Here is an 8,306-nt window from a genome sequence, read left to right on the forward strand (position 1 = left end):
ATATTATTGGTTTTGAAATTAGGTATAACATTGCTAATTCATAACAAAGACGATATCAAATTCGTCAATGAATTCACATTATTTTTGGGACACCCTGTAGATGAGTGTACAACTTCCACCATCTTTTCAATTCATTTAATGTAGAGTCGTTGTTTTTCTTACATGCAATTGAAATTGACCATAAAGAAACTAAATCTGCAAAAATATTTAAACAAAGCGTAATCAATATTTATCTTGAGAATTATGAGAGGTTTAAATGTGAAAAACCTAGTTATATATCATGAGAGTAAATTGTATATAAAGAAAAAAACTAAAAAAACTGACACTTTATTATCTTATTTGAGTTAGTGTATCCACCATCCTTAACACCCTGTATTTTAATTTATCTCTACATTAATCCCTCTGATCTCACCCTGCCACAGATCACCTAACAATATGGAAGTGGGCTAAAGTTTCTAAAGACTTTTTAGAAGAGGCTCGGGAACCTTAGCCTCCGCTTTTCCAAGAAGTTCATCCCCGTAGCCCCCCCCCCCCCATCGCTGAATATGGCCCTGACTCTATAGTCTACTAATATATATCGATTATTAGATAATGATAGTGCCGACAATCTGAAGTCTTTAGATCGAACAATTTATTTTCTCACACAGCTTACCCAATTATTTTATACACTCGATAACAAATTGTATCATCTTATAACATAGAGCTCTCTTATATCTTTATCAAAAGGATATTTTAAAGAAGAAAAAATCCGCCAATTTGGATTTAAATTTGATTAATTTAAAGTTGGGATGAACGAGGGGAGGAAAGCCAACCACAACTATTTCTCGTCCGAGCCACATTCTCCTCAGTTTTTCGTCCGAGCCACATCGAATTCCTCGTCCTTTCAATATTTTTTTTAAGTGTCTAATCCTCCCAGATAAAACCATTTATAAAGAGTTGGGCATAAAGGAAATATCGAATTTTTGTAACTCGAAAAAAAAGTTTCAATTGAATTAAAGTTTTCAAGTTATAAAACTTTAATAACTATAACTATAACTATATACAAATAGAAATATGTACAAAAACACATTTCAGCTTCTCCAACGGTCAGCTTTAGTGCTAGAACTTTCAAAACGTTTGTAAGTTATCTTAAAGTCATGATAAACAAATTCACCATTTCTATTAGCATCTTTATGGATTTTTGAACTTGAGGCATAGGAAAAATTATTTTTAATATTTTCAGCCTGAGAAGGCCATAATTTTAACAATTATGGGTCAATTTTGTAGAAAATAGTAAAATCCAGAATGAGCAAAACGAATAACCAAATCTGTTTATCATGATTGTAAGATAATTTATAGATGTTTTGAAAGCTCCATTTTTAAATCTGACCAGAGGAGAAACTTAAAAGGTTTTTTGAATTTATTTCTTTATGGGACCAGAGCTAAAAAACCTACAAGCCAAGCCAATTATTGCTTTTTCATTTATTTTTTCGTGGATGTACACATTAGATTTAGTTCTCAATGTTAATTAACCAATATTTGGTCAAGAAACAACATAGATTGATAGATCTAAAAGACATAATATTTAAGTGTGTGTACAATCCCGATTTTTAGTGTGTACTTAGGTATGAACACAATATCTTGGGGCACAATATCTTGATGGGAGACTTCAACGATTAATGCCACAGTAGCGTTTCATGTTTCTGATGAATTAAGTCGCATTTTTCTAATAAAAAGACATTTTTAACCCAGTAAATATACCAGTAAATTTAGTTTTTGTTGTGATTAGCCTATATGCTATAAAAAAGTACAAATGCCAATTATTTGACTTGTAAAGAGTTTCCTTCTATCATTCTAAAAATGCAGTTCAATCTTTCGAAGACTGTGATCTGCCTTCACTATTTTCATATAAATATATAATAACACTTGTAGCTCTATTCATGTTTGTTAAAAAATACAACTGTTTCTACATTACTATTTATGGGTATAGGGAAGTTGATCGGTTTGGTTCGGTTTAAAAACCTTTAATCAAACATTTCAAAACTGTCTTTTATTCCACAAGTTAGCTTTTTTTTAACTTTGCAGTTAGGGTTTCCAATCGGAATTCCGGTTTAATGTTTCTTGTGGTTAACCTATGCATTAACTTTTTTTGGTTAAAATTGTAAGGTTCGTTTAATCAAACTAAAATACTTTGCTACAGTGAGAACCAGAAATTTATGGAATAGAAAGACACCATCACAAAGCAAAAAAAATATTAGTAACTTAACAAATCACTTTTCAGTTATATGGGTCTGCTTGATTTTAAGATGTCGTCTTCCTATGCCAGAGTTTTCTGGTTATCATGCTGCATAAGAATATTATAAAACAAAAGATTAAGTTTAAATTCAATTTTCCTAGCATTTGAGACTGAAATGTTAGTGAAGTTCAGTTTATTGTATTTGTATGCCACTAACAAACTTTAAATTGAATGTTTTGTTGTTGCAATAAAGATAGATGTCTTATATGTATCGTTCAACGCCTGAGATTCTCAGGTTTCATCATATATCCCCTTTCATTTTTCCTATACAGTCCCTTTAACAACCCTTTTAAATCAAAATACGCATCCTTCAGTGTACTTGCAGTAACCTTAGGGTTGGGTTAATATGAAGGAAATGATTGAAAACAAAGCAGTGTAAAAATATAAAAGGCCTGGTTAGTACTTAACACGTCATGGAGTAAACAATATGCAATGACAGTTCAACTTGAAGCGCAGTACAGAGGCACTCCATATTAGTCAACAAGCGGTGAAGGCTGGGTATTTTGTTTAGTTCCTTACTTCTGCATGTTCATATGATATTTTATGTTGCTTTAATCAGAACAAGGTTTTAAGGGCACCGTTGTGAATCGAACATATGTAGTGGAGAATTACTCTAAATTATTTCTAGCCCATTTGAAAGGTTACTTCTGTCAATTGTTTAAGTATGTGTCAAACAATAAACTTCCTGTAAAAAAAAACAATGATTCGTGAAAAAATGACAAACAAATCACAGCTCATTGTTTTTATTTGATTAACATTTGCTCGTGTTAGTAATTTTGTAAAGTAAACTTTTGGAAAACCATTCAACTTGAATATTTCTGTATATATCCAATAAACGTCGAAAAGACTAACCAAGTAACCTTACTCTTTTCAATAAATGAGTATGTTCACAATGTTTAATACAATTTATAAGCTCATGGTATGCTATAGGTTATACTTAAATAGAACTTACACAATTTAGTTGTTTATGTGGATCAAATACTTGAACAAAAATACTTCCTGTTTGAGCAAAGTAGTGAGGAAAAGGAGGGTAAATTGAATTTTGTTGTTAAGAAATAGATATTTAAAAGATTTGCAATGCCCCCCCCCCATCCCAAGGTTGGGGAGTAAAAGTTCTACTATTTAACCCCCCCCCCCCCACCTCCCCTCCTCTCCTCTTTCCATCCTCACGAATTACCTAATCCTAATCATTTCCAATTAGGATGAAAGAAATCATAAATTACCTAATTTTCATGATTTCGATTCTTTTTACTTTTCCTAAACAATAACTTGTAAATAATGATATTGAATATTGAAACAGGAAGAGTTAAAGGAACAAATCTCGAAAAATGAAAGTTGGTTAAGTAATTTGTTCTATCCTATTATCATTTAATCATCCTTCATCCAAAAACTCTCTGCCTGTGCTTCCTAATAGGACACATAAAAAACGCGTTTTTGATTATAGAATGAGATCTTTTGCAGTTTAAAGTTACAATCAATACATAATTTTATATCAATTGTTTCCAAACTTACTTTTTCGTGGTTTTTCCCTTTAAAAGTGATACAAAGAGTAAAAAACTGTTCAGACTGTAACCTTTTAAACTTTAGTTTTTGCTGATATCACATTCTTTAATATTATCAGAAATCAAGATACAGTTATTAGCACCCTTCCCTCATGTTAACATACAAGCCCCCTTTCCCAACAAATAAGGTATTCACGCTTTTCGTGCCCCCCCCCCCTCTCCTCCCTCTCTCCCCTACACTTCCTTGTATCTTACAGCCCAGATATATAATTTTGTAATTATTTTATCCTAAGATATTCATTACAGGGTGAATCAGAACAAAAGAGTCCATCCAGCATTACAGGGTGAGCAAAAAAGAAGCTATTTAATTACAGGGTGTTTCTGACCGTTTCGACAATTTTAAAATTTTTAAATTTTTATTATGAAAAACTTTTTTTCATCAAACTTTGATTTTGACTTTGATTTTAACCAAAAGGGTTATTATTCAATAAACCCCCCCCCCTTCTCCTTTAACCGGCAATGTTATTTAAACCCATTGTAATACCAAGTCAGGGCAGGGGGGGGGGGGTAAAGAATGTTGGTTAATTGTTAACGTGTCAAACAAATTATATCCTTCAGACCTAGTTTTTATGTTCAAAAGTCTTGATACCAATAAGATGTGATATTGTTGCTTTAAACCACGAAACTCTGGGGGAGGGGGGGAGGAGGGGGTATTTTTTTTATGAAGTTCGTAGGTGAAACAACTGTATTGTCAAATCACAAGTATTAAACAAAATAATCATGATTTAAAGCCCAGAGCAATTGATAAATATTAAGCTACTATATTAAATTATTATTTTGAAAAGTAAAAAAATCTGTATCTTTAGTCACAAAAAAAGTAGTGCATTAAAAAAACATTAAATGCCTCCCCCCCCCCCCCCCTCCTCAGCCTGTGTAGAATTTTGTAAGAAACAAACGAATTGCAGTTTAAAATGTATATGCTTCAGACTACAAAAAAAAAACTTAATAACGATCTAGAAAGAATTAACTTAATCTGTCGAACAGTGTTTTCTGACTGGATTAACAGTTTAAAAGTTTCAATCTCTTTGGTTTAAAAGTTCTTGTCTTCAAATTTACCTTTTTTTGAACCAGATTACATGGCGGCGCTGGAAACACAATGGGTAGTTGCCACAGTATTTATTGGGGTCACAAGTATGTGTCAGGTCGGGGGCAGTAAAATTAACTTTTTCTTTAAACATTTTATTGTATGTAGCGCAGTAGAACAGAGGCACAACTAGGGCATTTCAACAGGGCTCGAGATTTTGTGGATTTAAAATTAAATATTTTATAATGAGAAATGTTTGTTCAAANCGATATTATTTAGGAACTCCGCCCTCCCCGGATATTATTTTTTTTTAAAGTTGTTTATTTAATTGTTTGCTAAAAAGTGTTCTGTAAGGTTAAAACCACCATTATTCTAGATTTTAGTGATTTTTTGAAGCTGAATTGTTTTTTTTTAAATTTAACATATGAATAACGGTATTCTTAATTTACCAATAGCTATGCATAACTACGTCAAACCTAAATATACTTGTCTGTCAGTAGGGCTGGGAGTTTTTTATAATTTAACGGAACATTAATTAATTTATTTAATAAATCTAACAAAAAGACTGTTGATTTAAAAGGAATGACAATTTAGATAATAGTTAAAATGAGCAACTGAAATAAAATATCAGTTTTTTAGAATTTAAGATCGGAGGCATTTTATTAATTAGAAGCAGGGCCGAGCAAAATTTTGTTAACAACATAAGTTTTTTGAAAATTTTCAAAAAATTTCGTTAACACGTTAAATAAATCGATAATAAGTTAAATAGATCGTTAACAAGTTTTAACAACTCACCGTTCATCCAACTTAAAAAATTGCATGATCCAAGCAGGTACAACATGTACTGTATCGAGTAGTCAATCGTACCGTCCAGTCTGGACTACCCAGTGTAGATTTGACCCAGCACAACACATTTAGCCTGGCAGCGAAGGGATTGAAAAAAGTGCTAACGTGCACACCCCTAACTGTCATCGTATCCTACTGTTCCAGGGGAAATATGCAAAAACCCAGGTTTAATGTTTTGTCCCGCGGACCTGGTATAAAGTTGTAATTTTATTCGCCCAGGAAGCAAAAACTGGACGTACAGGAACAACTAACATCATTTGGAAGCCGGGATGGGAGGGGGTGGTGGGACTGGGAGGCGGGGTAAAGGGGGGTGGAGGGAGGGCAATAGGTTTACTAATACAGGGTGTCCTAATAAACATGGGAATTCAGTGATGAATTACATATCGTCTTTTTAATTCTTTGATTTAGTATAGTGATACCTACTGAGAAAGCTGTAATCTGTAAGAGTTTCGTCTGCTATGTTCACATTTTGTTTGTTTATGTTTTGACATGCATACGGTTGCAGTACTTAGTAAAACAAGAAAATTACAGTATACAAACAGAGTAAGCTTGTCAGTCCTCACTTTTCATCTTGCGGAGACATTATAGACGTACACATCTTTCCAGTCTTTTACCCTTTTCAAAAAATAAACTCTAGCAGACAAAATAATATTATTGGTTTTGAAATTAGGTATAACATTGCTAATTCATAACAAAGACGATATCAAATTCGTCAATGAATTCACATTATTTTTGGGACACCCTGTAGATGAGTGTACAACTTCCACCATCTTTTCAATTCATTTAATGTAGAGTCGTTGTTTTTCTTACATGCAATTGAAATTGACCATAAAGAAACTAAATCTGCAAAAATATTTAAACAAAGCGTAATCAATATTTATCTTGAGAATTATGAGAGGTTTAAATGTGAAAAACCTAGTTATATATCATGAGAGTAAATTGTATATAAAGAAAAAAACTAAAAAAACTGACACTTTATTATCTTATTTGAGTTAGTGTATCCACCATCCTTAACACCCTGTATTTTAATTTATCTCTACATTAATCCCTCTGATCTCACCCTGCCACAGATCACCTGACAATCTCCTTCCTTCCAATCAACTCCTTACCTATCCAAAAACATAATTTGATGTGTGTAACCAATAATATTCAGTATCGTTAACTAACTTTGGGCCAACCACTCAAACAACCTTCCCTGGTTAGGCGGGTCCAAACTGAATAATACATTGTGATTGCTTATTTTTAATATCTCATGCTTTGTAGTTGAATAAAAATATGAAATGAATGAATGAATTTTATGTATGAATCCTTAAATAAGCGTTAAGCAGTAAATGGAAATATTTACTTCTACTGAAACTATAGTGACGTTAAGAGACAGATGAACAGAGTAGGGAGAAGAAACAAATATAAGGAGCAACTAAAAGAATTAAAGGATAAAAATCTACCTTGCTGCTGCAATATGATCACTTTTACGTATTTAACATTTTAAAAATAAATCCATAAACAGAAAACTAAATCTATTATGAATATATTTTGCTTGTGTTTGTCAAAACGGCTGAACCGATTGGGCCGAAACTTTGTGTGGCACTCAGATGACCCCAGGGAAGGTTTATGGATGGTTAAAGATACCAAATTTTGGCCGCAAAAATCTAGAAAAATACTTGAAAAATTAGTAACAAAGAAAAATGGCTGTTTGGCGTACTAAGAAAAAATGGAAGCAAAATTTAAAATTATTGCTGTGTTTTAACTTTATCTGGAAAAAAACTTTTTATTTTATAACGAAGAAGGTCAATATAACAACTAATTATAGGTTTAAGGTCAGTTAGAATTATATGTTATTAATATGAAAAATGATGTTCCATCATCGTTTGCCTGTAGGAGAATAAATGAGGCAGATTTAAAGATTATCAGATTATACCGAAGAATGCGTATATATACGCTCTAGAGGTATGCGTAGATCTATTATCGTATGCGTATAGCTTGACCATTATATATTTTAGAGAAAACACAAATATCAAAACCCAAATATTTTTAAACTGTTATGCATTTGAATTGTGATTGAAACTTTTCGAAATTGTTAAAAATTACATAATTTGTGTAATATTTTAATTATAAATTATAATTAAATATAAATTACAAGCATTTCTGTTTTTATGTTTACAGAAAGTCCATTTTGCTTGAAAGGTGTAAGTTATTTAACAGGGTTGCCTGTAAAGGATATATTAGGCTTTAAATTCGACTACAAAATTGTTTCAGACGTTATTTCTTACATTTCAGTTCTCCTGCAGATACAAGTTTATTTATGTCTTTGCAAAAACATTTAATATTTCATCAAAACATGGAATTGTAAGGTATTTCTACCAGTGGCCCATTTTACCCATTACATGATATAATATTTCAGGTTTTCATTAAAGTCTCATCTTTTGTGGGTACCTCTGTACACAATTCTTTGACACTTATTTATTATAAACACGTTTAACTTACACATATCTTTAGCAAATACCTCTTTTTAGGCTGATGGGTCGTTTAGAAAATGGCCAGCTTTAAACTACCAAATTTACTTCCATATTTCGGGCCTAAACATGAACTTAAAGTACAG

Source organism: Eurytemora carolleeae, unplaced genomic scaffold (genome assembly GCF_000591075.1).
Source record: "Eurytemora carolleeae unplaced genomic scaffold, Eaff_2.0 scaffold89, whole genome shotgun sequence".
Lineage (NCBI taxonomy): Eukaryota > Metazoa > Arthropoda > Copepoda > Calanoida > Temoridae > Eurytemora > Eurytemora carolleeae.